Source organism: Coturnix japonica, chromosome 1 (assembly GCF_001577835.2).
Source record: "Coturnix japonica isolate 7356 chromosome 1, Coturnix japonica 2.1, whole genome shotgun sequence".
NCBI classification, from domain to species: Eukaryota; Metazoa; Chordata; class Aves; order Galliformes; family Phasianidae; genus Coturnix; species Coturnix japonica.
This window is the reverse complement of record NC_029516.1, coordinates 148,985,167-149,001,036: the sequence shown is the minus strand read 5'-3', so window position 1 is coordinate 149,001,036 and position 15,870 is coordinate 148,985,167. Positions and strand designations below refer to the sequence as shown.

General features: G+C 40.6%; 1 long non-coding RNA gene across 1 annotated transcript; it reads right to left on the bottom strand.

The window, feature by feature from the left end:
* Positions 1–5,620: 5,620 nt before the first annotated feature.
* On the bottom strand, positions 5,621–10,452 carry LOC116653543. The gene is made up of 2 exons (XR_004307607.1): positions 10,274–10,452; positions 5,621–5,758 (listed from the first exon to the last, which is right to left on the bottom strand). It is a non-coding gene; the product is annotated as an uncharacterized LOC116653543 (long non-coding RNA).
* Positions 10,453–15,870: the final 5,418 nt, after the last annotated feature.

Below are 15,870 nucleotides of genomic sequence, written 5' to 3'. Positions count from 1 at the left end.
TGAAAAGCTATTGCCCTTTGAGACTGCTTAATGTATTTATCTTTTAGGGGAAGAAAAGAATTCCCACTAGATAGACTGAAAATTTGACAAAGGTCTGAGAAATAGGATCTTCTCAGGCTTTGTCTGTAGGTGGGTAAAGTCATAATAGCTCTGTTTTTCTTGGTTTTCTTTACATGAGAAAAACTGAGTAAGAATGCCTTACTGTGCATAATTGTAAGGATATGCATTTCTCTGAGACTTTTTACACTGCATCTCACTCAACTGAAAGGTCAATTTAGTTATTCTTCCCTCCCTCACTTCCTATAATAAGGAGAAAAAAAAAACACCAAAACATGTAGACAGGTCTTTTAGATTTCAATGAAAATAACAGATGTTACCCATCAAAACAGCTTCTACCCAGAGCAAGGATGACATAACTAGAGTGACTGAGATTTTCCTTCCAACAGATAGAGCTCTATCTCAGACAGAGCCAGGCAGCACTCTGCTTAACAGAAACAACTGTCATACTTTCACTGTAGAACATCCTCTGCTCTGGGGTGGAAAGGAAACATTTGATTTAATTGCATCTAGCAAGTTAACATGTAGATGATTGAACTTATTGATTTCAAAATTCATCACACTCAGCATTTGTTTGCGATGGAGAATGCAGAGCATATTGCTTTGGTCAGAAGCAGCTTTATAATTCCTTCCATGCTGCCTGATCCTTCTGCTGGGAAGACCACCAATCATTTGGGTGGGATCTGGAGTAAACCTTGATTTCCCTGTATAATTAAATTCAGGGCATGAAGTTATTGTAACACAACCACAAAAGCAGTGGAGTTTACCAACTAGAACCTCTTCTCTGGTGGCTTAGAAGTAGCTGTAGCATGATACAAAGTAAGCGTGTATGGTTTAACAAGAATTTGGTTTCTGCCCTAAATCAGGGAGTAGCTGGGAAGACTGGCACTTCACATGTGTACCAAACTGCAGGCTAAGCATGGATGCAGTTCAGTAGAGATCTCAAATTCAGCCTGACTGAAACTAAGCTCCTGCTCAAACAACTCTAGAGCACAACAAAGAAAGTTTGATCAGACTTCCATGTTGACCTTGGTCCACTGGCTCACAGCTCGTAAGGCTTATGTCAGAATCAAAGAACAACAAAGGGCAGAGAAGGTATGGCTCATCCCTAGGTGGGATACCTGACCTCAGCTGGGTGTGCACTCTTAAGAAGCAGGTCATTCATGCAGGCTGGGATGCTTTCAACTGCTCCTATGCTCCATTACTCAAACCATCCACAGTGGAAAACATATTTAATAAGAAGCCTTCAACTACATGTTGTGAAGGACACGTACTGTGTTTCCCAATGACACTCAGACCCACTGTCTCTAGGTCAGAAGAGAATGTCTCTAGGTCACAATGTACAAGAACTACAAATGATATTCAGTTTTAATTAATGGGAGATGAACACTTGAGAAAAATCTAGCTCTAATTGGGCATGCTCATTATGCTTGAATTTGGTTTCAAGATTATCAAACCCAAAGTGTTGCTGCTTCAGGCTGTTGTGATAATAAGGAGAAACAAGGCCAGCCATGAGAAAGGGGTTTTACCTGTGTTAAAAGGCACCATCAGTGCCAACTTTTTTCTCCAGCTGACAGATTATGACAACTTTTGCTGTAGCCCCCAGCAAGCTCCTTGTTCATTTGGGTGCAGGATGGTACTGCAGTGCTCTGCCTCTGGTCCTGAGCAGGGCAGCTTCCAGCAGAACTCACTCTGCAGTGGCTGAGCAGCTTCCACTAATAAAGCTCTGCACACAAGGGTTTGGTTTGCAGGGATAATGATGTGGCTTTTTACATTGTCTGCGAGTATGCAGAGCTGCTGTGTGTTACTTCTCAAGAGACCTGTTAGCTACTTTTTAATATTTCAACCTCTGACCTGTGTGTTAATGTGTTGTTATAATTGGAAAAGTCCCTCTCCCTTACTCAGCAATTTAACTCTGTGTGTGTTCCAAGTCCTGCTTGCTGACTTTATTGACCCACATAATAAATTTAATACTTCTCCTCTTGCTGAATGCTATTACTGCCAAGTACTAGGCACACAAACTTCAGTCTCAGTGATGATGTGTAAGCCAGAAAAGGACATAGTTTGGGTTTTTTTTTTGTCCAGGGCTGAGGATGCAAAGGTGTCAAGTAACAAAAAAGGGTAAGAATGAATCCTTCCAATAGAAAAATGAGCATTAATCTGGTCCAGTAATCTTGTCAGTACAGCTTGGAAGAATGCTTGTTCTTAGCCTATCTCTGGCAATGGGAACTATTTTTTCACCATCAGCATAATATCTGCCCATCCCTTGCTTGTTTAATACTGTATTTGAATGTCTCTTTATTTATACTTTCCAGCTTTGTCCACAGAAGCCGGAAATGGAGCTATTCCTTGGCTTGGAGTTAGACCATACTAATTTCTGCTGAAGTGTGGCCAAAGGTACCAAATTGTTTTAGAGCATTTAATTTTAGCTTTAAGCTTAAGATGAGTGGAGCTGTCTTAGATAAAATGACAGATAACAATAAACAAAGAATTTTAAAAAAAAAATGGAGAGAAAGGGAGAAATAACAGAAGAATGAATGTAGAGTTGGAGCCTTTTCATCAGTGGGAAAAGTAGAACAGTATACATAATACAGAAAACAGTAACTTGAGAAGGATGGGTTAAGTAATAAGAAACCAAATTAATATAAAAAGCTAGCACATGCTTGTACATGCAATTTACATTCTCATCTTCACATTAATTAAGGTTATTTCTATTATTTTTCTTGTTGTTTTTTTTTAGGATGACCACAAAATTATTTTAGTGTCAGCTTAAGTCTTTCAGCCGAGTACAAAAAATTGAAGTTTGGGAGTTAGAACCTGAAAGTAGAGATAACACTTTGACCAGGTCAAGTTCAAGACGGTGCTGTCACCACAGGGGCAGGGAGGACCAGCGCTAAAGGGGAAAAAGTTTGGAAAGTCTTGCATGGCCAGATTTGTAGCTTGAGATATTGCTGAAGGGAAGTGAGATGCAAGAGGAAGAACTGCTTGTATGGCATTCAGCAGCATCAGAGGTTTTTAAACATCATGGCTCAGCAGCATGCATGCCTTTCTGGGACCCTATCTGAGATAGCAGTGAGGAGAACATTGCTTCAGGCAGCTGTTTTCTTTGCCTGTGTCTGAAATTAGACCTGTCCTGCTAAACTGGATATAGCTGGCATCACTGCAGAAATGAATCAGTACAAATCCCATTTATCCTCACTGAATACACTCATGGACATTCACCTCTCCTACCTTGTTTTGAGGACTGTGTTCTGGGACTGATTCCTCACCAGCTCAGTCTGCAGTGATCCATGTGTGTTCCCTGTGGTCTCTGTGACCTCTGCACTAGTTTGTGAACCATATCTAGATGGGATAAACTGTTTTGTTGGGATTTTGTGTGGTTAACTTTTGGTGGGTTAGATTTTAGCTATCTGATCCTCCTGAATCTACTTGCCACACATTCACACTCATTAGCACCAGCAAAGGAAATAGTTGGGAAGAGTTGTTCAGCAAAAGGAGAACTGGACCACATCATCTTCAATTCATATAAAAGTCAGTTGTTAGAGATCCACAGTGTGAGAGCTGTGGTACAGGAGAAAGCTCTGAGCAAGGCTCACATTTGCATCACCCTCTCCAAGTACATTATCTGGCTGCAGATCTAATCTAATGAAAGAAGTGCTTGCTTAGAGATTATTATGACAAGGCACAACTTTTAAACAATTAATTTCATGCCACGCTCAGCTACAGTGGTAAGAACCTCAAATAACTCTCAGGTTTTCATTTCCTCTGTGTGGTCATGGATTTTCCAGACGAGTGCAGCATCTTTGTATGCAGGCCATTCAAGCAGCCCCATTGCATGAAAATCCCACAGCAGTGATTGACATTGCCAGCTCCCTCAAGTTCAGCTCCCATTTGTACAAACGCTGATTTGAGGTGTTGTTTGTAAACTGTGAGTACTCCAGCTTGCAAAAATGAGCAGCATAATCCCACACTACAGGCAAGTACTGCGTACTGAGTCATCATAGTTCAGCTGCTCCTGTAAAAACATTGGGAGCTTAGTTGGACAGCCTGTGGGAGGCAGCCATATTACCTTCTGACTGTACAGTTTTGACAATAGTAAATGAAAAATATTGGGATATCCTGTGGGAATGTGGATATCTGCTCTCAGATGTGAATGCAATCACTCATTGCATTCCCTTCACGAGGAATTGCATGAGCTGTGCCACTTGTTGATATTGCTTTGTTGCTCTCCTTCAGCTCAGATCTTGTGCATAGAAATTTTTCTGCTCAAGTGCATACCTTAGCATGAAGAATAAATTTATTGGAAAGTGGTGTTATTGATTGTGGGTATTCTTGTGAACTTGAGATGTTCCCAAATGGCAACATTTGCTTCTGCAAGCCTTGAGAAATGGAAGTATTAGCAAAAGCAATAGTAGCAGACTCAAAGTAGTAGGTACTGGGCTTGAAGCTGTTGTCTTTTCATTCTGGGAATACACTAGCATATATAATCTGGCATGTTACAGGTTGCTACCAGGCTAAAAGGTGAAGGCATCCCAACAAAGATGCTGTGCATTCTGAGGGAAAAAAAATTGTTAAGAAAAAAACCAGTCTCTCTTTAAAAATACCATAATACAGTGCTGCAGTGCAATTACGCAGGAAATCTTTACATTATGAACAGAGAAGTGGAAAGAGAAGCATAAAGAAGACTGATCTGTCTGCTATCTTATTTCTTGTTTGGAAACTGTGTCATATTGCATTTTGGATATGTGTAATCTCAAAGACTCTAAGCCTGAAGCACAGGCAAGAAATAGGTATATAGGTGTTAAGCTGGGCCAAATTCAGGTGTTGTTTTCACTTTCTCTTGCTTGTTTGAAGATTAGCTGGCTAAGCAAAACACTTCTGTATCTCTGGGTAACAAAACAGAGCTTGGCTTTTCTTCAAGGCTGTGGGTGTTTGCTGTTGGTTGTAGTGACACATTCTCATACATTTCAGGGGGAAAATGTCTTAGTGTGGGATTGTCAGAAAGGGCTTAGAACCCACTGCTGCTGTGCATGATAATCATTTCTTCTCTATTTCATTTTCACTGTGCAGCAAAATAGTTGTTCTGCTCTAAATTGCTAATGAACAGAGCACTGCCATCTTGTGTCCTATTTAGCAAGCACAATTATCCTTTTAAATATTTTGAAGGGAGAGAATAAAAGTTATAGAATCATAGAATGACAGAATTGACTGAGTTGGAAGGGATCCTTAAAGACCATACAGTCCAACTCCCCTGCAAAGAACAGGGATACCTACAGCTAGATCAGGGTGTTTTGAACCCCATCCAGTCAGACCTTGAATGCCTCCAGGGATGGAACATCCACCACTTCTTTGGGCAACCTGTTCCAGTGCTTCACTACCTTTACCATAAACAGCCTTTCCTTTATATCCAGTCTAAATCTGCCCTCTTTTAGTTTGAAACCATTTCCCCTTGGCCTATCCCAACAGACTCTGCTTAAGAGTCTGTTCCCTTCTTACTTATAGCCCATCTTTAGGTACTGAAAGGCTGCTAATCTTCATGTTAACCCCTGAGGAAGGGCATTGATTCATGAGCAGGACAGCACTTGCTGTATTATGACCTTATGGGACAGCTCTGAGTATCCATGAAGACGATGCCTGCAAATTACATTCCACCTCCACAATTGTGCTTCTGTTGATGTCTGTGATCTGTCGGTGTATGGACCTAAAAATGAAATAAATAAGGCTAAATTTAAAGTGTAATATAATTTTAAAACCTGATCTGTGTAACTTCAATATATATTTGAAGCTTTCTTCCTATGGTTTTGGGGTTTTTTTTCTTTTTTTTTTTTTTTTTTTTTTTTCCTAAAGAGAACAGAGATTATCATTATCATGGGAGCCTCACAAGCTGGGGCCTCTCAGTTTCTCTGCAAAACTCACGGACCACTTTGGTACACTGTGAACTCAAAATCCATCAGTTATTCTTGAAGTGTGTTGACTCATGGGCTTGATGGTAGAAAGGCATTTCTTTGAAGATATCCTGGACCCAAATCTAACAGCTCTTTCTTACAAGTATTAATGTCGAGGCTGGTTTTTGGACTCTTTGTGAGGTAATAGATGTGAAATAGCATCGTTTGAAACACTCCAAGATGAAACCAGGAACAAAGGATTGCTTAGCATGGTTCTCCAGAATAGGAAGAGATGCTAATACTGCCTTCCTTTATGAAAATCACTTCAGTAAAATACAGCCTTAAAAAGAAAGAGAAAAAAAAAGAGAAAAGAAAAAAAAAAAAAAGAAAAAAAAGAAAGAAAAAACATTTTGCTTTGCAGACTCCTGTTCTCTAATGAGGAAGTGCCAGCATAACAGGATCAAGTCATACCTACACATCAGTGTTGTTAGAAAAGTCAAAGCATATTAATTAATATCAAGTGTACAAATCATGTACTTTCATCAGCATTTCTTTTCTCCCAGAGTCACTGACAGTGCCAGTATGTCTACAGAAATGTAGATAGAAATATAGCAAGAAAGAGTACTGGTGAGAAGCCACTTCAGAATATCATAATTAAAGAAAAAATGGGCAATTCAACAATGTGTCACAGTAAACTGGAAACAAACCAACCAACCAAAGCAAACCCAAGCAACAATAATAAACAGAACAGCTGGGAACTTAACCTTCCCTATATGGCTTCTGTTTGGCATCAAGAGCAATGTCATCTTTAGCAAAGCCATCTAGGCCAATTAATTGTCTACAGTATTGTTTAGCCTTTGTATTATATTCAAGAACATCACAAGAGTAACTCAGTTGGTATACTATGAAGAGCTTCCCCAGCCCTTAAAACTGAAGCCACTGCTTGAAGCTATCTGGATGGACCTTAGCTGGGACTGGCGAATGTTGAGCCATCCAGCCCATATAGACCATTCCTCTTCAGTGGCTCAATAAAGAGCTTCCTCTATGAGTCACTGGAATATGAGGGCTGAGAGATGCTACTCTACAACCCACATCTCTGCAGCAATAAAACATGGGCCAAAAGCAATTCAAAATGGGGAGACAGAGCCATCTCTGACTGGTGCTTCAGGTGGTGTCTTGACCATTACAAGGAATTAAGACCATTGTGCTAAAACCTGTTAATTGCCTACAGCCTAGAATAGCGATGGCTTCATCCTAGTCAAGAACATCTCTTGCCTGTTGTCAGGAATAAAGTGTGTGTCACTTGATGACAAGGGACTTTTCCTCTGACTCAGTACCTAAGGGAAAATCTTTGGTGACAAAGACCCCCTGCTTACAGTCCCTGCATCAAAGAACTGCCCTCACACCCTCCCTTCTCCCATCTTTAATGGTTGTGCTTAGGCTCCTGAGGACTGCTACAAAATCCAAATCATCTCTGTGGTTCATGTCCAAGAATAAAAAACCTTGTCTTTAGCTGGAAAAGCAGGAGGGTGAAGGGAGCTCCCCACATTCACCAAGGAATCCTTCTCCCAGTCTCTGGAGTAAGAGAAGATATATATGGTTCGGTTTAAATATGTATTGCAAGGAAATCAGCCCTGAAGAAATAACTACAGGACTTTATCATACCTTTTGTTATATTTCTTATAGTGTAAATGTGCACTGCCTGTAGGTTTCCCCTGCAATGTGAATCTGTAACTGGCCATTAGACACAGGTCACTTCAGACCAGAGTTCCATCACTGTGCTTGTTCTTGGAAGCAACCTAGTAAAACATCACTGGAGTGATCACGGAATGGCTTCTTCTTCTCCTTTGAGCCTCCGGTTCTTCCCATTGCTTCAGAAATTCACCATGACTCATGAGAACAGTTTATGTGATGCCCATGCTTACATGCTGGCACAGGTTTCCCAATGAATTTGTGGATGTCCCATCCCTGGAGGCAACCAAAGTCAGGTTGGATGGAGCTCTGGGAAGCCTATCCTGGTGAGCAGCAGCCCTGCTCATGGCAAGCAGTTGCAACTGGATGGGATTTAAAGTCCCTTCCAAACCAAGACATTCTGTTATTCTATGGTTCTGTGTATAGGTAACAGGACATAGGGAGAGGGAGATATGCACTCCTGCAAAAGATTGATGGTATGACCACCAGTAAGTACTGATATTCTCTATAACTTTATTTCTTCTTCTGTAAAATGGACTTAATTACATCATTTTTTAAAGGAGTGTTGAAAGTCACATCTTAGAAGTACTACAAGTAAGAGCTAGAACTTATTAACAATTTCTGGTCAAAAAAAGTGGAAATAAATTGCTTACTTAGGAAGTATCATGAGTAGTTTTATTAATGTTTGTAAAGCACTTTGACTCCCTAACACGCACTGTGGAAATAGTATTCTATAAACATGCTATTATTAAATGACCACTCTACTCTGGGAAATGGCATGGGAGTGGTTTTCCATATTTGTTGTGACTCAGTGATTCCAGGTAAAACACATTCATTTCACAAGTTAAAAAAAGAGAGTGTGTCTAACTGTCAGCCCTGTCAACACATCATAGCCAAGCCACGTTAAGCTGGCTTCCTGATTAACGCCAGCAGCAGCAATGCTACCAGCCAAACACTCTTTGCTGTTGGTTTCCATCCTATTCCCCTGGATTTCATGGGAGTATGTGGACTTTGCTTGCAGACGAAGGGCTGTAGAGAAAGGGTGTCAGCCATTGCATATTTAATGTTGTTATTGATGATCTCTACCTCTCTTTCCCCATACTTGGCTGTTTAAGCAGTTTCTACATATTAACCTGATTATTAAATGCAGCATGACTAGATTCAAGTAGAGAACAGGTAGTTTCAGTAAGAAGGGATGTTTTCACATTTTCACATCACCACTTTATAGAGTGCAATTTAAAGTATTTAATTATACCATTATTATTTGTCAAAATACCAAAGCCAATTCATCTCCTCCCTGGCACAACAGCCCGTCAAAACGTCACTTGTGTGGGTTCTTTTTAGAGTGGCTTCTAACCACTGATATTTAGCACTGATAATTATGCCTCTTCAAATGTAAAGTAGTTAAGCTTTGTAAAGCATGATGCACGAAGCAGTTTTACAAGCTGTTTATCCAGTTCTGAATTTCTGATACATCATGATCCTCTTGCATGACTTCTGGTGGTTTCGTGAAAAGCATCAAGAGGGAAAAGCAGCGTTGTATTGTATTTCTACTGTGTTTGGTTTACGGCCCATGTGGGCTCCAACACCCCCAGAAGCAAGCTGAAGCTGGCCTTGTGGCCATCAGCACCACTCCGAACATGGCTTATGGAAAAGTTCCATTTTATTTCACACTTGCAATAACATTATCTTTTGCATGGGGAATTTTGTTGGTTTTTTTCTTGCTTGTTGTTAGCTGAAAAGCATATGTTCCAACTTTTCCCATCAGCGTAGGAGCAATGGCTTGTATTTTAAGTCACGAGACAGAATAGAAATAACAAATTCAAGGCTTTCTTTCCAAATTGCACCTACCCAACATTTTTATAACCATTTTCCCAAATCTGCATAATTGATTTTGTAAATGATTTTACTCATTGCTGCCACTCAAGTTTTATCTCTTTGTGAGGACATTTTCAAATGTCCAGAAACTTGATCTCATGAGCTCATTTGTGAATCAAAACCTACTCAAGCTGAGAAAGGCATAACACCTAATGCTGAGTATAAATGTTATCTTGTTATTTGCTGGAGTCAAGATACAGTCCATCCAATAAGCATTAAAAATGCCGTAATAAACTGTTTTTCTAATGCCAACATAGCAGTTTTTTTAAAAGGATAATTACTGAATAGCTGTATGTTTTACTAGCAGACCCACCAGAACTCATATCTCATTACACTGAGTTCTGCTATGATTATAAAAACAAGCTTCCCTTTGATAGCAATAAAATCCCCACAAGCTTTCTAATGGACCTAATTCTGGATGTGGAATTAATTTGACAGCCAAGTAAACTCAGCTGATTAGAAGGGAAGGACTTCTAAGCTCATGGGCTTAGAAGGAGTAGCCTAGCATAATTCAGTTTTACTCAGTTAATGAGAACTGCATTAAAAAAAGAAGCCCTAAACTAATTCTTATGTACTGATTGAGGTAACTTTAAAATCCACTTAGGAAGGAATATTTCATCAGACATGTCAAACTGAGGTGCCTGCCAAGATGATGGGCAGTATAGATCCAATTGAAAATATATTAAGAAGGCGTTTTTAAAAAGCCATTTACCTATGCAAAGTTACTCTCTTGGTCTGTGCTGAGAACTAGCTATGCCCACCTGAAAGATGGCTTGTAACTTCTGCGAGATGCTCAAGAAATCTTATTTGTGCTGGTACAAATGGAAGGAGCCCCAGATTCCTGTGGATAGTCTGATGGCATCAGAGAGCAAAGCCCCTACCAGATGAAACCCCTGAGCAAGGGGATCAGACCCAGCTCAGAGCTGGCATCCACTGTCAGAAGGCGGTTTACACATGACATAAAGGTGATTGTGTGTTCAGAATCACTTCATTGTGTCAGCATACATTTGATTTTCCGGGATGGAGAATTTGCCCTTGCTGACTATTGCAAACAGGGCAAACATTAAATTAGGCATGGCGATGAGCCAGCTGACAGCAGGGAGCACAGCTGTATGTGGCAGCCTCTGAGATCGTGTAGGCACATAATGATCCTTGTCCCATGGATGGAACTGACATCAGCTCAGGCTCGTAAGTGGACTCAATGCTTGAAGTGCAGGCAAGATATTTCTAGAATCACTTACCCAAAATGATGATGCCGTCACATTTGAATGAAGCAGACACTGAAATACTGATATTGAAAAAGACTGAGCACTACCTTTACCAAGGCAGAAGGAAAGGTTTCTTGGAGAAGTCATCCTTTCATAAAACTATATATGCTGAAAGTTGTACTCACCAGTTAGAATCCTTTATTTTTCTAAAAAGACTGCATATAGAACATACATCCATCTTAGTGACACACCGCATTACACAGAGAAAAGTCAGACATAGTGGTGATTATCTTGTGGACGATTCCTCATTTCTCTTGGAAGTGTCTCAGGGATGAAGTAACAGTAACCACAGTGAAAAAGAAAAAGTCAAACAATAAAGTATTATGGCAAGTGATTACATCTTTTTTGGAAGAATAAAAAAACAACAACAAAAAACATCCACCATTAACAGTTCTGTTCTGTCTTCTTTTTTTCCTCTTTTTGCCCTAACTTGGACATCTATTTTCTCCCCAATCTCCATCTCCCCCAGTCTTCTGGCCGGGATTCATGCACAAAGCAAAATAGCTAAATTAACTACACGGTATGGTTCCCACCACCGGAGATAAAAAAAATATGGGATATACACTGTTTTCAAGGCTGCTAGTCAAGTAGTGCATTTAACTGTGAAATTAAATATGGCCCTGGGGATTCCTTTTGTGGTCACATAGAGCAGTAGGGTAATTTCCAATATACAAAACGTAGTATTCAAGGCAGGAGGATCACAGAGCCCGTAGCTTGCACAAATTAATGGCCATTCAAGTAAAAAAAAAAGATTATCACAATCATACAATTATGAGACTTTTTACTCCTGTACTTCCCAGAGACCTTTTGCTTCCAATTTTTATTTATAGTGACAAAATATAAGGGGACGGGGGGGGAAAAAAGCATTTTTAGAATCGTAGAATGGTTGGGTTGTAAGCAACTTTAAAGCCCAACCAATCCCAACCCCCTGCCATGGACAGGGTTGCCAACTACCAGATCAGACTGCCTGGGCCCCATCCAGCCTGGCTTTCAAGGCCTCCAGGGATTGGGGCATCCACAGCTTCTCTGGGTTGGCTGTACCAGGGCTTCCTCAATGTCTGAGTGAAAAATTTGCTCCTAATACTTAACCTAAACCTCCCCTCTTTTTAGTTTAAAACAATTCCCCCTTGTCCTATCACTATCAGCTCTGAAAAAAAATCAGTTGCCCTCCTGATTTTAAGTTGCCTTTTAGTACTTCAAGGCACAATGTGGCCTCCCAAGAACCTTCTCCAAGCTGAACAAATCCAATTCCCTCAGCATGTCTTCACAGGAGAGATGCCCCAGCACTCTGATAATCTCTGTAGCCTCCTATGTACCCACTCCAACAGCTCCACATGCCTCCCATCCTAGGGACCCCAGGCCTGGACACTGTACTCCAGATGGGGCCTTACTAGGGCAAAGCAGAGGAGTACAATCTCTTCTCTTGCCCTGCTGGCCACCTCTCTTTTGATGCAGCCCAAGGTACTGTTGGCCTTCCAGGCAGCAAGAGCACACTGCTTGCTCATATCCAGCTTTTTGTTCATCAGAAGCACCAAGTCCTTCTCCACAAGACTGCTTTCAATGAGTTCTTCTCTTAGTCTTTATCTCAGAATTGGAAAGATATGGATTTGAATGCTATTCAGTCAAATAAGAACTATTCAGTGGATAAAGAATTGATTGAGTGGTTGCAGCCAGAGGGTTACGATCAACAACTCTTTGTCCAAGGTGGAGGATGGTTATGAGTGGTGTCCCCTAGGGATCTGTGTTGGAGCAGGTGCTCTTCAGCATCTTTCTCAACAACAGACAGTGGTACTGAGTGCACCCTCAGCAGCTTGACATTAAGCTGAGTGATACAGATGACATAGGAGAAGGAAGGGAAACTATTAGAAGGGACTGTATACCCCTGAAAAGTGGGTCCACGTGAATCTAATGAAATTTGACAAAGCCCGGTGCAAAGTGTTGATCAGGGCAATTCCAGGTGTGTTGAGAAAGATGCTGAATAGCATTCAAATCCATATCTTTCCAATTCTGAGATAAGAATGTGATATGGGCCCATATAAAAGGCCTTGCAGAATTTCAAATAGATGAAATCCACTGCTTTTCTGTTATCTACTGAGGCCTTTAGTCTATAGAGGGTCATCAGGTTGGTCAAGAATAATCTGTCCTTGGTGAAGCTGTGCTGGCTTCACCAAGGGATCACCTGCAGATCACTTCTTTGTCTTGCATGTGCCTTAATATAGCTTCCAGGAGGATTTGTTCCATGATCATCCCAGGCACAGATGTGAGGCTCGCAGCCATGTCGTTTCTTTGAGAAAGGTGTTCTTAGGGAACATCAAAAAATCTTCAGGAATTTCAAAAATTAAATCACACCAAGAATGAAATCATGCTTGTAGAGAGCCAAGTTAATGACAAAATCAAGGCTAACTTCCACATATGACTACATATTACTTCACCCCAAGCACACATTGGCTTCTGAAATCCTGGAGCTTACAGACACACATAAAAATAAGTGTTTACACTAAAACTATTTAAGTTGGAATTAATAAGGTCAATTTTAGAATACTTTATAGAGGATACATTTCTAGAAGCTACACTTCATTACAGTTAGGAAAGTCCTACAGTACTGGTTAAATTCTTCCTATGATTACAAAGCAGCATAATACAAATCAGGAGTCCATTTTATAATATTGCACAATCAAACCAGAAAGCAAATAGAGCTAAACTGCCTTGAAAATCATAGAATCTGGGGCAAATGATTGTGAAGCATTCACATCACAGGTTAACACTGAATTACACTGTAACTCTGCTAGCTTCAATTTCTGGAAGTGAGAAGGTGTGGTCTTGTGGCAAGAGTTCTGCCTAAGTTCTGTGTGATGGAAGTAGACACAGTCTCCTACCTACAATAAGAAAAAGGAAAGGGAAGGGAAGGGAAGAGAAGGGAAGGGAAGGGAAGATATAACAAAAACCAAGAGAAAAGAAAAACAAAAAGAGAAATAAGAAAAAGAAGCTACATTTTTAGTTAATCACTTTAGAATGTCAACAACTTAAATAAATTATTGGAATGCTTTCTGACATTTATGCTTAAATCGAATTTCACTTAGAACAGCAGATTTCTGTATTACTAATATTTTGCTACAGGGCTTGCCACTAAACCAATGGCTGCTTTCCAGCAGACCCCTCACTCTGCCACAAATTGCACAACAACCAAAGCAAACATAAATAATGCATCTGGAGATGCACGACATACTTAAAACCAGCAATCAAAGAGAGTACAATGGGCAGCCAAAAACACTGGTACAGGCTCTATGACATGATATAGCATGGACCCTTTGCCCCTGAATACAGTCTTCTTGGGACACGCTGGAAAACCTCACTGGGCCAGTACTTTGTTCCTGATTGTCCTCGGCAAGGATCCAGATTTAACCATGCTGGCTTTGGTCTGAGAGATGACAGAGGGAATGAGGGAAGACGGACAAATTCATCCATTGGTCTGAAGGCCAAAAACATCTGCTGGAGTCATGGAGTTGTCGGTTGGCCGAGTCCACAGAAAGGAAGCCCCGCTGGGAGTCAGTACCCAGCTCTTTCTAGTTTTGAGGGTAGCCCTTGGAGACCACAGTGTTTTGCTGCCTAGGGGCAGCAGAATGTGAAAGCAACCAAGAAATCCTTCCATCTATCTGTGCAACATGATGCTCTATAGGCAAATCAGATAAGTTTTAAGATGTGGAACACCTTAAAGAAATCCATGGGGCAGCCCACAGCCCAAAAGCTGAGCTCACACCACTAAATTAAAGGTTTCAAGTGTGCAAGGATTGGCAGTGCATTTGTATGGGGAAATGTGGATGCTGGAGTGCTGAGCAGCAACCTATGTGGAAGACAAGTAAAATACAGCAGTTTTTTCTCCAGAGTAGCAAGACCCTAGTAAATAGAAAATTAAAAATTAATAGGGGGATAGCAATTGTGTTAGGCAATCTGAAGGTGTTGTGTCATTAATGCCACAATTCCTTATCTGTGACACTTGCTAAGTGTTTGATGTGGTGATTTTTGGTAACAGTATGATGCTAGTTTCATTTGTGTGGTTCACATCATTGTGTTTTAGAAAAATTGAATGCTACTGAATTAACCTGCTATTCCATGTAGTTCTGGTTTAAATAATTCTTAGAAATATCTCAGTTTTCAGCTCTTAGATAAGCATGAACTTAAAAAGCAATACATGAAACAATTAAAATAACAATCCCAAAGCTGCAGTCACAAAGTGACTCTGTATCAAACATTACAACGGAGTTTAGCTTCTCTCTCTGATGACTAAGGAGTTGCAATAAGCATTGTCCTTGTGGTTTAAGTACAATTTCCTAGCAGTCTGCTTTATCTGAGTCATCACTAACACTTGGCAGTAGGGACCGTTCCCCGGTTCAAAGACCATCAGAATCAGTGGGAATGTTTATCACAGAATCACAGAATGGCCCAGGTTGGAAGGGACCTCAAAGATCATGAAGCTCCAACACCCCTGCCAGGTGGGTCCACCAACCTTCCCATTTACTAGACTAGGTTGCCCAGGGCCCCATCCAACCTGTCCTTGAACACCTCCATGGACAGGGCACACACAACCTGTCTGGGAAGCCTGTGCCAGCACCTCACCACTCTCATAGTAACTCTCAGCACTTCTGCTGAATTACTTAGTTTTGGATGGGACCTAATAATGTTGCAATAAAATTAATAGAAAGACTTAACATTTGTCTCCTTTCTTTCCAAAACCAAAGGTATAGTGATGCTTTCTCATGGTTATCATTATAATTGCTGAAGTACTGGAGGTTAGGAATCCCATTATCTTGAGTCACTTGGGAAATGCATAGGTAGACATGAGGTAAGAGCATCATATCTCACCTGTAAAAATGACATTGTGAAAATTTCAGCTAGAATCTATATTTTCACCACATGTACTAATTTTGCAGGCTTTACACAAATATTCCTTAATAGTTGGTTCATTATCAGTGGATCACAAGTCAAAGAAATGCCAAAGCTGCCCGAATTTTCTGGGTTTTCCATAGGACTAGCTGTGAAGAACTTGGTCATCTTCTGCTTCTCTTGTCATTCAAATGTGAGACCCTAAATGA